The sequence below is a fragment of the Amphiprion ocellaris genome, chromosome 6 (assembly GCF_022539595.1).
Source record: "Amphiprion ocellaris isolate individual 3 ecotype Okinawa chromosome 6, ASM2253959v1, whole genome shotgun sequence".
Classification (NCBI taxonomy): domain Eukaryota; kingdom Metazoa; phylum Chordata; class Actinopteri; family Pomacentridae; genus Amphiprion; species Amphiprion ocellaris.
This window is the reverse complement of record NC_072771.1, coordinates 21,158,997-21,174,066: the sequence shown is the minus strand read 5'-3', so window position 1 is coordinate 21,174,066 and position 15,070 is coordinate 21,158,997. Positions and strand designations below refer to the sequence as shown.

The following is a 15,070-nucleotide window of genomic DNA, read 5'->3' as shown; positions in this document are numbered from 1 at the left end:
GGTAAATGGGGTTCTTTAGCCACAGTTAGCACATGGTGCTAATGTGTGCAGTGATTAGTGGATTTGGTGCACCTGAGTTGTGTCTTTATCTTGACTGTAGTGAGTCTTTAGAGGTTTTTGGTTAGACACATTCTGTATTCTTGTTTATGAACCAATGTTGGTTGTCCAGAAGGTAAGAGTTCCTGTCCTGATTCTCTGTTCTCAGAGCTTCTCTGGTAGGCTGCAGGAGACTTTAGTGTTTGGGTTGTGCTAGTTTGGTTTTTGTACGGTTTCATTTGGACGACTATCTTGAGGCCCCTCCATGTGGTTTAGTGAGGTTTTTTGCAACAGTTCTACAAAGCAACCTGCAGCAGAAGAGACTTTGAGAGTTTTTAGAAAGTTCTGGAGAGCAGACTTTAGAGCAGCAGAAACATTTGTCAGCAGTTTGAGCAGGAGAAGGTGAGCTTCAGAGTAGAAATGAGACGGAAACCTTCTTGACCCGTGTGGTGAGGTCCTGTACGAAGAGTTTGAGCATGTTGTGACGAGTCTGTAGTTCTTTGGTCTGAAAGCACAAGAAGAGTCGACTCATTAAAGGAGAAAACAGGAGATATTGTTGGTTCTTCTGTCATTCTGCAGTTTCCTTAGACTGAATATCAAGTTTGTATTTTAAATGATTTGCCATGTGAGCCCAAGAAGACTTCAATAAACTCCCTCTATCCCCTGGACACAACATATTTTATTGCCATGTTAAATCTTTTTTTAAAAATATGTTTTTGAGTTTTAATCATAGTTTTAGCATAGTTTTTTGTCTTTGCTTGTTTTGTCATCTGTGTGAAAGGTGCTAAACAAATAAAGCTGAATTGATAAACTGAATAATTGACTAACTCATGATTGTGACAACAGAAGTATTTTCGTTGTGATTTAAGGGTTTGTTTTATTCTTAAGGTTGGGGTTAAAATCTTGACAGAAATAAAGATTAAAGAAATAAACTACATTTAAGAAAGCAACTAAATCAAAGGAAAAAAATTTTATACAATAAAACTTTTAAAAAGGAAATTAAATATTAAATACAATTAAATGATATTAAACAGACAAAATATTTAATTAGATAATTAAACAGAAGATACAAAACGTAATTATGAAATTAAACAAAATTTTTTTAACAAAACTATTAAACATTAAAGATGAAATATTTTAGATAATTAAACATTTAAAAATACAATTAAACAAGAAGAATATTAAACATTTTTAAAAAATACAAAACATTTAATTAGATTATTAAACCTTTAAAAAGACAAAACGTTTAATTAAAACATTAAATGTTTAATTAGACAATAAAACTTTAAATAGGAATTAAACAGAAAATACAATGAAGCATTTAAAAAGAAAATTAAACATTAAAAGATGGTAAAACATTTAAAAAGGAAAACCTTCACAAAGATTTAATCGAAAAATTAAACACTGGGAAAGAAAAGGAAATTTTTCAAACAAGCCGATAAAACATTTGAAAAAACAACAAACATTAAAAAGACAAAACATTTGGAAATCAAATCAGACATTAGAAAAGAATAAAAGGTGAGAAAAGAGCAAAACTAAACATTTAAGAAGAATCAAACTATAGACAAAACATTTGAAAAGACACCAGATCAAATTAAACAGAAGAGACAATAAAACGATAAAAAAGAGCTAAAACAGATCAAGGTCTTAAAGTGTTTTCTAGTCTGAAATGAAAACCTCAAGTTGTTTCTTCAAACATTTCCTCTTTCTATGTTCTTGGTTTGATTGTGGACAGATTTACTAAGAACTCATTTCAGAAAACTGCTTTCCAGATAAGGTCTACTAGTAGTTGAAGGCATCAATCAAACTAATGTTACCTTCTGATCTCCACAAACTTTACTGTTCAGTGAAGAGAATCAAAGTTTGTTGAGGATTTCTAAAAAACCCACAGTTGAAGGTCTGAAGAACTCAGATGGATGATCTAAATGTGAAATCAAGACTCATGGTCACAAGTTTTAAGGCTTCTGTTAACCAGAAAGTTCAAACTAACAGAGAAGTACTGAGAAACTTTTAAAACTTCAGTCCTCAGACTGTCTTAAGGTTCAAACTAACAGAGAAGTACTGAGAAACTTAGAAGATTTCAGTCCTCAGACTGTCTGAAGGTTCAAACTAACAGAGAACTACTCAGGAACTTAGAAGATTTCAGTCCTTGGACTGTCTGAAAGTTCAATCTAACAGAGAACTACTGTGGGACTTAGAAAATTTCAGCCCTCAGACTGTCTGAAGGTTCAAACTAACAGAGAACTACTGTGGGACTTAGAAAATTTCAGCCCTCAGACTGTGTGAAAGCTCAGGTCCTGAGGACTCGGGAGGTCTGGAGGCTTTGGAAAGTCTTGGAACTGAGGGTTCCACCCTCCAACACAAAGGCTGAAGTCCAACCTCCTGAGAAAAACGGTCGAGTCGAGACTCGAGTTAAAAAAAAACTCGAAAACGAAAAAAAATAGATGATAAATGCGCAAAAAAAAGAAGAATTAGTATCTGAGCGAATAGCTCAGGGGATAAGAAGACGGACTACCAAGTGGAAGGTCGCAGGTTCAAGACCCGCCAATGGCAGTTTTCTTTCTTTGTCTTTGTCAGAATTTTGATGAAAATTTAAGAAGTGTTTGGTCTTGAACCTGCGACCTGCAGCTCCATAGGCAAATCCTTAACTCACTGAGCTACAGATCAGATAAAAAGAAATAAATTCGTCGTCCCTTTGGCATCGTAGTTGCTGAAGTCACCACGTGGGTGGAGCCAAGGCGGAGTCTGGGTGGAGTCAGGGCGGAGAGTAGGCGGGGAGGTGGGTGGCGGCCTCCCCCCTCTACTCCCCCACCTCCCCCCACCGCCCACCACACCTTCCCCCGCCCGACGAGTTCTTCGAGTCTCGATGAGTTCCTCGAGTCTCGACAGGTTTTCCCCAGTTTCTGGAGTTTCCACCAGGTCCGAGGCAGAACAAGTTGTCATGAAGAGGTGTTGATGTCGGCCAGGAGGGACTGACTTTTTACAGCCACTAGAAGGAAGACCACTAGAAGAGCAGGTCTTTAACCACCATCCATAAAATCGCTCCAGAGAAATGAAGGGAGGTCAACTTTTATCAACCTTCATCCACATGTTCAACTTCATATCTTTACTTGGACATTTTTAGCACCACAAACCTTTAGTATCACACTTTATTATTGTTTATTAGGACTTTTATGGAATCCACCAGCAGATTTACTTTTTGTTGACAAATTTTATTCTTGTCATCGTGTGACTGCAGTATTTAAAACTCTTCCTTCTATTTGACCTCATGTTTATTAGTTTTAGTGGAGAAAGTTATTTTAATTGTCCATTAGTCTCTTAAAAACCAAATAATAAATTGGATTAGTCAAGAGCTTTAAATTTCTTACTTTGTCATATTTTAAATATGACAAAAAAAAATATAAGGTGTTTTGAGACAATTTGACCTGTAATTGGCGTTATATGAATAAAATTGAATTCAAATTGTATGTATCTTGTAATGTTGGAGTAATTCAGCCATATATGTTGGAAAACACATTTTCTTTGTCCATTAATCTGTTGATTGTTTTCTCCACTAATTAATTTCTTGTTTTGGTTTATAAAATGTCAAACCCAAATATATTCAGTTTATTGCCATAAAAACCAAAAAGATTTACATTCATGATGCAGGAATCAGGCAGTTTTTCACTTTTTATCTTAGTTTAGTCAGAAAGATAGTTGATAATGTGTGAATTGTTGCAGCTTGTGAGCCGTAAAAGGTTTTAATCTTTGGGGCCGAGTGTCAGAAAACATTTAGAAACCAACATCAACAAAACACTCAACAAAGATCTGAACATCATTAAAGGGAAATCTAACTTTTGCATGACAATGTCTAATTAAAGGACATTTATTTCCTATGTAAATGTGTGATATTCATCCTCTGGAGCTTTCTCTTCACATCGTCTTCCACCTGGACTGGTTTGGTCGGGAGCATGTGCAACAAACATTTGAAAAACTGCACTTTAACATCAATGAATGACACTGAAGTTGAATCTCTATATAAATGAGACTGAGTCTGGATGTGCTGCTCTTTCATTAACTCCTAAGTTTAGGGAAAGTTCAAACAAAAGAGGGCAATTCAGATAAGACTTGAGAATGAGCTTATTTTCAACAAACATCTCAGACTTTCTGAGCTTCAGCACCTCTAGCAAGATATTTTAACAACAAGCAACTCAAGAGATCCAGAAGTTGGAGAGAGTTAGCTTTAGCTGAGCCAAAGAACATGTGGGATGCTAACCGAGCAAACATTTCAGACTTTTCTCTGTGAATTCTGAGAAATAATTTCCTATTTAATGACAGAGCTACACATCTTAACTCAGTCTCATTAAAACAGACTCTAATTCAGTGTCATCCATCCATATTAAAGTGCAGTTACCCAAAATGTTTGCTGCATGAGCTCCAACAAAACCTGTCCAGGTAGAAGGCCACTTTGACAAACAGGAAGTGGAAGATTCCAAGCAGATTTATAGAAGGGGGAACCGGACTGTACTAAGTGTGGTCGAGTATAGAGGGGTGTTTTGTGGGTTTTTAAGGCTGATAATGATTATTAGTGAGACATTTGGAGTAGATATTCATTTGCAGTAAATGAAAGTAGTTAAAATCTTGGAGTTAAACTTAGAAGAACACAAACTCTAACAGGAAACTTTGTTGATACGTTTTTGTTTTGTTTACAGATGTTTAGTTAAAGGAGTTGTATTTGTGATGTATAACCAATCAAATCACTCCAGAAGACAGAGCGACCACAGGTAGATTAAGGTTCAGAGCCAAAGTAGCACCATTTTTAAATGTATTTATTACCGTAAATCGGTAAAAAAGAAAACACTGATAATCAGTCAGCCCACAATTACTACAATTCTACAATGTATGTCTCTTTTCTTTGACTTGTTATTTGTACAATATACGATGTATATGATGGCGTTTTTTCATACCAAAGGCTCTGCTATGATGTTTTCTAAGAGACATACTCTGTTTTTTCTGGCCCTGGGCTGCTGCACTCCTCCTCTGTTGTTTTCTGGATTGTACTCAGCTGCATGCCTTCGTCCACCCGGCCTCCGTTGAATCGTCCCGTCTGCCGTCTCTGGAGCTGAAGCTGGACTGGAACAGACCAAAGTACAGTCCAATCACGATGCTAGCTGCCTCTCAAAAGGCTTCTTCATCTGGCAGGTGGCGGCACTTCTTCTGAGGGGAAGCTGAGCTGGCCCGGCAGAACTTTGGAGATGTGTTCCAGTGGTTGGTGGATGTGTGGGGAGATAGAGAGAGACCTTTGAATTGTTCAGAAAGGAAAACAGGGAACCCACTGGTAGTTTTAGTTTAGGGTGCTACTGCGTTGTGTTTTTGGGCTTGAAGAGGTGAACGGGAAGAGTTTTTTTTTCGTATTGATTATCTTTTACTTTGTTCCTGGTTGGAATGCCCATCAATGTCAACATGAAGTTCACTTTTAGTTCTGTTTATTTATTTTTATTTTACTAACACCCATTTGCTTTTAACCCCCTCACATGTTGTGTTGTTGTAAACTTCCTCTTTCAAATAAATACTCGTCTAACCCTCTGGAAACCAGCATTTGGACTGTTTTGGTGTTGCTCCTCATCTACTTCAGACAGCCAGGACAAAACAACGTTTTGTAGACCAAATGCTATACTATGATGTTTTTAGAGCGACATGCTAAACTATGACGTTTTTAGAACGACATGCTATACTATGACATTTTTAGAGCGACATGCTATGCTATGATATTTTTAGAGCGACATGCTATGCTATGATATTTTTAGAGCGACATGCTATGCTATGATATTTTTAGATCGACATGCTATACTATGACGTTTTTTGGGCGACATGCTATACTATGACGTTTTTTGAGCCACATGCTATACTATGACGTCTTTTGGACCAAAGGCTATATCATGACGTTTATAAGAGCCACATGCTATACCATGATGTTTTTTGGACGACATACTATACTATGACATTTTTTGGGTTACATGCTATACTATGACGTTTTTTGGGTGACATGCTATACTATGACGTTTTTTGGACCAAAGGCCATACTATGACGTTTTTAGAGCCACATGCTATACTATGACATTTGTTGGGCGACACATACTATAGGCTTTTTAAATTGACATATTACTATGATGTTTTTTTTTTTGTTTTAGTTTTTTTATTTTTTAGCAACATATAAGAATTTGAACAGTTTTAAAAATGACTATACTTTTACTTGTGCAATGAAATATTATTCTATGGCATTTTTTAGATGACATATACTCTTGAAAAACATACTATTTTCACAATATTCTGCACTATGACATTTTTTGAACCACATATCATACATGACAATTTTAGGCAACATCCTATCATTTTGCACTTTTTGAACCACATAATAATCAGTTGTATACTATACTTTGACATTTTCTGAACTACATCCTATGCTATGGCATTATACACATCGCTTTGGTTACATGTTGATTTATAATGTAGATTTTTTTCTGTTTTGTTTTTTGACGGGATTACCACAGACCTGACCGTGAACACCGTTGACACCCACCTGAGGGAGACGCTGCCTAAGATCTCAAGGCTGCTTGGTCGTGGTCTTTCTGGTCCTGCTCCAGAACGCCTTCATCAACTACGTCTTCTTTTGAAGAGGCCCTCAGACGCTGCAATCTCTGACCTTAAGGAGGAACTGCTACTTTCACTCTGTAATGAGACAGCGGTTATTTTAAAGACCCAGCTCCTGGCAACTTTGAGTGAAAGTTTAACACCCATCAAAACGGAACTACAGACAGTTAAATCTGAGCTGTCAGTCAGTATTTCGAACATCAAGTCCGACCCGGCTGCCCTAAAGCATGCTGTGGGTGAAACGTAAAAATAAAAAAAATAAATAAATGTGAAAAATGTGAGCAGCAGCAGACTGTGAGCAGTGGAACAGATGTGATCAGAAAGAAGTCATTTTCTTTTTTCTTTTCTTTCTGGTTGACTTGATGCTGTCAGATGCAGATGTTGGAGCTGATTCTGATCTTTCAGGATAAAAAGCTGCTTTTCCTTCACAGACTTTTCAGGAAATTATTCTCTCAGGTTTTCTCTGCTATTTATATTTTTATTATCTGTGATTATTTCATTATTTCTTTATTTTAAAAATAAAGTTTGAGGCATAAAGACTCATTTAGTTATTTTAATCCTGAAATCTTTGACGTAGCAGAACTAAACTTCCATTTTCCTTCTTGTACTTCTGATACTAGAACTAAACGTATCTTCAACATGGATCATCTGCTTTTAATGAATCAGCAGCAACATCACAACAACAAATGAGACAATTTTCAACAAATTAATGAAACTGATGTCATTTAAAACTATCAGTCTGTTTTAGTGTCAAATTAAAGCTGATTACTGACAACTAGAACATTAACGTTAGTGTTTTAGTAACATTTAAGTTTCCTGAACGTTACATTAATGTCAACCAGCCACAGTTTTATGAACTTAATGAACCACATTACATGAACACAACACACTTCAGCTGTTTACATGAAACTCAACACATTAGCTTGATGCTACGTTAGCTTTAATCAGGCTACGACTGAGCAGCTAGCTCGGTTAGCATCGCTATCATTAAAGCTAATATTTACTATGCTAACTTTCTTCTCTGGTCAACACACACTGAAACAAACTCCACCAACATCTGGAGTGCATGGCACACATTACATCTGACACTAAAGCTGCATATAAAGTGCATTAAAAGCGGTACCGATACGAAAATAAACATTTACTTACTGAACTATCAGAGTCCTTTCAGTGTCTGCTGGTAGAATCAGCCGAAGGTAGAAAACTGGTTAAAACAAGCCAACGGGCAGGAAAACTGTCTGTGGAAAATGTTGTGCTGCTCCACCGATAAATAAACCAACAGTTATTATATCAGAATTAATCCAAACGAGGAGAGCAGAGTCTCTGCTGCCTCCTCCATAGGACCTGTCAATCATTCCAGACCAGACTGTCAATAAAGTAGCCCCGCCCCCTGGCTTCGCAAAACTTTAACGCTCTAAAAAAAAATCAATATTGATTTATTTTAAGATCGGCCACCTGATCTCTCATTTTGACCATGAAAACTCACGAAAAAAAAATTATGTACAGTCTATGCACCGTACTCTGTTTGGCTCCACACTTGCTGATGACCATTTCCGGTCTCAGAAAATGAAAAAAAATGACCTTTTTTCGTTTCTGTCTCTTACTGATTTTACTTTCTTGTTATTCTAAATACAAAACGAAAATCAAAACATTTTTTAAGAAAATCGTATATCCCTTTTTGATCATGAAAAGGAAAAACGCCTTGTATTTCAATTTTAATTTTTGCATTTTAAAAAGAAAATCAAATAACCACTCGTTTTTTGTTTTTCAATACCCGTTTCAGAACGGAAAATCCAATTACCAGATCCGTACACGGACCCGTGTACAACTCAAGTTACTGCATATCCTCACCACTGTGAGCAATGCTGGGTACTCTGCTCTATTTTGAGAGCTCCAAGTGAGGAATGGGAGACGTCTTCAGTGGTGACACTCTTTCTCCTGTTATGTCACTGAGGGTTTGGCTCAAAACAGTGAGTGAAATTCTGCTGTTGCAATAAAAAGGACACTGGAATGTTTGCATAAACTGCAAAGATGTTGCACTTAATACCTTGTAAGTGGTGAAATGATTATATGTCTGCATTCTCTCTGCGTCAGTGCACTTAATGAGGGAAGAAGCTGTATGCGAGATGGGATTGACAAAATAATGTCACAGAAAGGTGATCTCAAGTGCTTTAAGTGTTCTGACATTTCTTTGGATGTTTGATGTTAAGTGATATTTTGTCTTTTTACCACATATAAAGTGACTAATTGCATGACACTGTATTAAACATGATTATCCAAAGTAAAACTTGACATGTTTTTTATGCAAAAGTCCTTGGTCACCTTATGTTCTGTTTCAAGGGAATGAGAGGCCGGTCTGAGGAGTGCTGTTTCACCACTTGTCTTATTTTACCCTGCTGGCCCCCAGTGGAAGTTGCTCAGCTTCCTTTTTTAGCCACGGCTGACTCATAGCATAGCTCCCATCCCTCCCCTTCTCTGTCCCCTACTCGGCTCTTTCGTAAAGTCCCTGCTCAGCTTTGACTCTCCCTCTCCGAGGCTGCTCAGATTCTCCTGAGTCACAGGGAGCAAAGACACCTCCTCTCCTCATGGCCCTCCTGCATCTGTGTCTCGCTGCTGAAAAACAACAGGTGCATCTGGGGCCTACAGAGGGCGGGCTGTCTGCTGGAAAACGTCTCCAGGCTTTGCATTCACTTCTCACTGTTATTTCACCCCTATGCCTCCAAACGTCCAATCTGTCACCTCTTCCCCGCCACCAAATCCTTCATCCAATCTGCCCTAAACTCTCTCACCCTGTCTGCCCATCTCAGCACCTCTGTCCCTGCACTTGCTCCAACTCCTCTGCTGCTCTAATATCTAACTCCCGCCAAATTCCAGGCAAATTATACGTTGCCCTCTGCAATCTCGCCTGCACAGCAAATAATTTAACCTCAAGGTCACTGTTCTCTTTTTAAAAAATACCCTAATTAATGTCAGTTTTTGATGCAATTTTCCCCTCCACCCTGCCTGTTCAACGCCTTCTCTCACTATCTGCATATCGTTCTTTACTGCAACGTATTGCATATTACATGACTTTACTTCTATTTTCCTTTCTCTGTACATGCTTACTTCAAGACCTGCACAATGGTGTGCATTCTGGTGCTTACAGTGGTTCACGAAATGTCACATTTTAGCCTTCCTAAACTTTGCCTGGGGCCACATGATTGGTAGGACAACAATTTGCTCTTTGCGTGCAGCCTACAGAGTTTCTAGGCCATCGCCAGTGCTGTGCACACATTAGGTTGCACATATCATATGGCCTTTCTTCTCTAACCTAAATGCCTCTGTTTAACACCCTCTTCATGATAGCCCAGCAATTTCTAAAATAGCACAGTGTCCTTATGCACACAATAAAATAGGGCAAGTGTACAATACAGCTCCAGTGGGGAGACTATAGATGTTTACAAGTCCAAAAGGGGTTTGTTAGTGGGTTAATTGTGGAGCCTGTAGAAATAAAAGAGCAGTATTTTTCCTCACCTCTTACAAAAGTATGTCAGTTTGGCATTTTTAATGATAAAACATGGTACTGTCTGTTTACTTTAAACACCTACTGCATGTCTACGTCCAGCCAGGCTCACTGCTCTGTTCTAAAGGTGCTGAGTAGATGTTTCTGAGAACTATTTTGAGTTTATTCTCATGCATAGCTTTTGTATGTGCTGTTGCACTGTCAAGACTTAACCCATCTGAGAACTGGTAAAATCTTCCCTTTGGCCTTGCTCAAAATAGGACACAGTTGCTGTTGAGTGGTCTATGAGTTTACAACTAAACACATCTTTGGAACTTGATCGTAAAGAGCTGACAAAAGCCTCAACTTCACAGAGGTGTGTAGATGTTTAGTGTTCCACAAATTGATAAATATCATCAAATACATCAAATAGTCTCCTTTGCTGTCGCTAAAGAGAAGATCGTGGAAAACCTAAGCTCTCCAGCCATTCCATCATTAAAATAGTTTCATAAGTGGGTTAATCGTCTTTGGAAAGACTCTTTTGCAGGGATCAAGATGCTGAGTTCAGCTAAGTCACACTGTTTTAAAGACTTCAGCTATTAATGGAGCACAGTATCAAAAAACAAGAGACCTAAATTTCTCGTCCCCAGATTTGTTGCCAGATATCACAGGACTCCAGCTCAGGTTCCAGAAGTTTCCGACTGTCTGGCCTGAACTGGATTGGACTTGGTTGGTATTTCCCCGGGCCTGTATTTGCTCTTTAGGTCAGACTGACATGTAAACAACATTGTCTGTCGCTCCAGCTGGTGTCTGTAAAGCTGAATCCAAGGAGAATGGATAGGAATGACCAACTGGCTAAACAAGGAACAGGCACATATAAACACCCAGACTGAAACACACCCTCTCCCACAATTCCAAGCACAGGCACGCATGAGTGGTGTGTCCAAATTGTTCCTTAGCAACACTTTTAGTCGTACCCAAATGACAATTTGATGAAAGCCATGAAAGATATTAATCACAGCGAAATGAGAGCTGCTGAAATGTTGATGGAATCTGAGCTGATGCTATAACAACAGCGAACCGACTGGCGTTGCATAACAGATAAATGACCTCTGAGAAAATATAATTATCAAACTTTTTCCAGTTGTTGCTGTTTCACAAACCGCACACGCAGGTCTTTTTCTTTTGCATTGCTTTTGAGATGAGTCACCACAATGTATTTTCTCCAAAAGCTGAATCAGTGACAGGCAGATAACAAGAAATCCATATTTGTATAAAAGTCCTGCGTCGCTCTCAGAGTAATTATCATCTGAGATAATGTGAGAGGGTTTGGAGCGAGGCTGAAGCTTCTGTCAGGGCTGTGAGTTTTGGCAAATGGTGAGCAGTGGAGACAGAGGGATGACAGAGGAAGGGGTGTTAAGTTAGAGAGAGGCTTAACTCTTGTCTGGAACTTTCTGAGACTTATAAAAACTCATCAGAATTCATATTTCCTTTTATTTGCAGTCTGGCTATTGTGGGATGTTCTGTCTATTCAGTTTCTCTTCCGCTCTCAGTTCACTTCTTATAAAGTACACCTTTTCCTCAGGCAGATTTCCTACCTCTGTTTATTTCTTTATTGTAAACCCTGTTAGGTTTTCCTCTTGTCTCCTGTGAACCAACAATCACCACTGAGTCATGAGGGTCCTGTGCTGAGGTGTGGCTTACTGCTTCAGCTGACAAAGATCAGCCAATGAGAAAAAGAAGACAAACCACACCCTCGCTGGTTCCACTCATGCTGCTTCTGACTTCAGCATCTGATTGCATGCAGAGTGCTCTTTCCACATGGCACAGATCAGAAAATGTGGAAGCAGCTTCTCTACTCTTGTATTGCAATGCCCCTTTCAGTCACTGTCCTGTTTTTGTTCTTTATTGTTTCCTAGAATGTAAAGTTATAACCAGATGTTGAACTTCTGAAAGAAAATATGTTATTTAGCTTTTCTCTCCTGAAACTATTTCCACTATGTTGCATTAGAGACACATACACAAGAGTCACTGTAGGACAAGGGCAGCCTCATCTGGTCTGCACCAGTTCTGTGACTCATTTTAATCGTTTGGAGCGGCTGCAGTAAAAAAAAAAAAAAAAAGAAAGAAAAAAGAAAAGAGGGAGACTAAAAGGTCTATCTCATTTCATCTAACTGAGTCAGTTTTTGGCAGCTGATCTCTTTTCCCTCCAAATGAGAGGCGCTGCAGCAGCCAGTGCTCCAAAGAGCTGCATTTATCGCCAGTGTGAGCTTAGCAGACGGAGAGGAATGCGTGACACATAACTACAATCGTCCTCTGGCCGGTCTACTCTGCTCACCACATGCTCTGCCTGTCCTTGGTTTCTGCCATTTTCACAGCAAACTGGAAGAAGACATTATTTGATATAGATCATTTACGAGGCGAGTCATCCTTGCATTCAGTATGATGCACCCTGACACTGTAAGAAATAACCCTCCAGCTCCACCAAACTACCTGTGAACACATTTTCGGAGTGTAACTTGGTAATGCAGCATATTATGAGAGTTTTTAAGGAGTGACATGACCAAAAGGTTGTGTCAAATTACCTTTCTAAGAGGTAAGTGGCTTTAGGTTGGTTTTAAGGCTGCAGTATTGTGATACAGAGAGGTCAGCTAAAGTTTTGAATCGTCATAGTGGCTGCAAACTTTATATATCTCATTAAAAGAAACATTGTTTTGTTGTCAAATGTTTAATATCTTTTCTATATTTTTCATTCAAGCAACTTAACAGACATTACAGAACACTGTGACCGTTCAGTTGCTTAAAAATCCAGCAATTCCCTACATTAAAGTTGTATTACATTTAAATTTATTATCTCTCACTGTGTGTTGTTAAATAGTTGACTCCAATAAAGAATTTGAATGGAGGAAAACACATTTCTGGTTCATTATTGTGTTAAAATACACAAACACCTGCACAAATACCTCTTCTGTTACTAAGGTCACACTTCGAATGGAGTCCTCTCCTTGTTCTCCATGCCTGCCAGTATGAGACAACAGGTGGTCGATTACAAACACTGCGACCTACGAAGCATGCAGCATATAAAAAGATCACAATAACTCAGAATAAATGCTTCCTGGTAAATATGTTCATGGTACTAATCAGCAGTGTATCACTGACGTGGGAGATGTGTGTGACCGGGGAGGATGTATCTCTATTTTAGCTTTTTGACCTAATTTTTAAAACCAGTTTGTCCTCAGTTCTCAGATGTAGATCTTGTGCAGCTCTGTAGATGAGGGGAAATCATGGGAATAGAGAAAAAGGCAAGTTATCATGGATATGGAACTTAATAAAAATTAAAATTGAATTTCTGTGCAGCTCAGGCTTTCCCCGCCTCATCACAACAGCTCTATTGTTTGACTTGGGCAGCCGGCTTCCCCACCACCAGTCCTCAGGTCCTGACCTGACTGCCTTGCATCTGACATTTCATCACTGACACACAACAATAACTGATATTGTTCTCGTATGCAGCCAGAGCCTGACTGGGCCAGTTCCTCTGCCTCATGCCATGATGCTGCTGCTGCTGCTGCTGCTGCTGGACGACGGCTGCCGGATCAAACCAGATGAGTCTGGCTGAACACACACAGAGGAACCAGTGTGACATGATGACTTTCTCTCTCTGATGTGCCACTTCCTTTGGTTTGTAAAGGTCATTGGTCTCTCCACTGAGGTCACCACTGGACTCAATTTGTATCTCTTCACTCCAGCAACTTTCCCCCTGCTTCCTTCCTCTTTGGCTTAGCTGTTGTCCTTTTGCAGAAGCCTGACATCTGTTGGGCATGCCTGTAGACTCTAATAAAACCTCTGTAAGTGATATCTGCCAGCATGATAAACCACATTTCCACTCATTGTGTTTAGATGGTGGCATTTACAGAGGGCACGCTTACCTCTGAGGTCAGAAAGAGCTCGTCCACTCCACACAAACAACATTTATTCATTTGGCAAATTATCCTCATTTACTTTCACTTGATGTAAACATTTCTGAGCTGAGATTAAATTAGGGAACTTAGACATAGTGATTTGGGTGGCTGATGTCGGGTGCGTTGTATGTGATCTTAAAGAAACTGGAAAAGTTGCCTCCCTAATTACAGTACATACGATAAAGGTGGAATCTTGTACAGTGATGCTGCTACAGCTGTTATTGATACTGGTGATGGTCATAGCACTGAATGTGGCAGTCATAATAAGCAGCTATGCTCTACAGAGGATTGCAGGGTGAACCCCTATCTTTTTCACATGTATCAAGCTGTGACAGCAAAAGCAACTTGTGTGTGATAATTGAGAACTGGTCTCAGCCTGCTCAGCGCAGTAATGCACATCGGAGAGGAAAGTTTGCAAGAGAGTTTGTAACGGACTTCACTCCTTGCCACAGATAGCTGGTGACTCTCAAATACTTCATCAAGGCTCGTAATCGGCTGCACTGCATAGACAGACGCACACACACGCTGTGACAGACTTGATCCTCACTGGAACATACAACTGTTTACACTGAGTGATCAAAAAGCAATCACAATGCCTACAGGTTTGATTCTTTAATGCTTTTTCATATAAATTAGTACTCCAGATGAAAATATACACAAGTCTCAGATCGGATCGAATGGCGTTCAGCAAGGTCTACATTTCCAGCAAAAACAGCTCATCTCTCCAAGCATGATGACTATGTCAGGCTGCCGGAGTAGATAGAAATATAAATAGCAGGCTATAGCTCCAGGGTCAACTTCCAAGCGCATGAAAACATATACAGTACCAACACTCACTCACAGGCATGCCCTGGGGGTGACACAGTGATTTGCACAGACCTTTACCAGCATGTGAACATGCATAAACACGTGCATGGCCTCAAAAGTTTGTGGGTATACACACACAACAACTAAACAAACAAAT

At 39.1% G+C, this 15,070-nt stretch overlaps 1 long non-coding RNA gene across 1 annotated transcript; it reads right to left on the bottom strand.

Annotated features, from left to right (window-relative positions):
• Positions 1 to 56: 56 nt before the first annotated feature.
• On the bottom strand, positions 57 to 8,800 carry LOC129349099 (uncharacterized). Its single transcript, XR_008601959.1, has 4 exons — positions 7,816 to 8,800; positions 6,596 to 6,744; positions 5,019 to 5,315; positions 57 to 541 (listed from the first exon to the last, which is right to left on the bottom strand). It is a non-coding gene; the product is annotated as an uncharacterized LOC129349099 (long non-coding RNA).
• Positions 8,801 to 15,070: the final 6,270 nt, after the last annotated feature.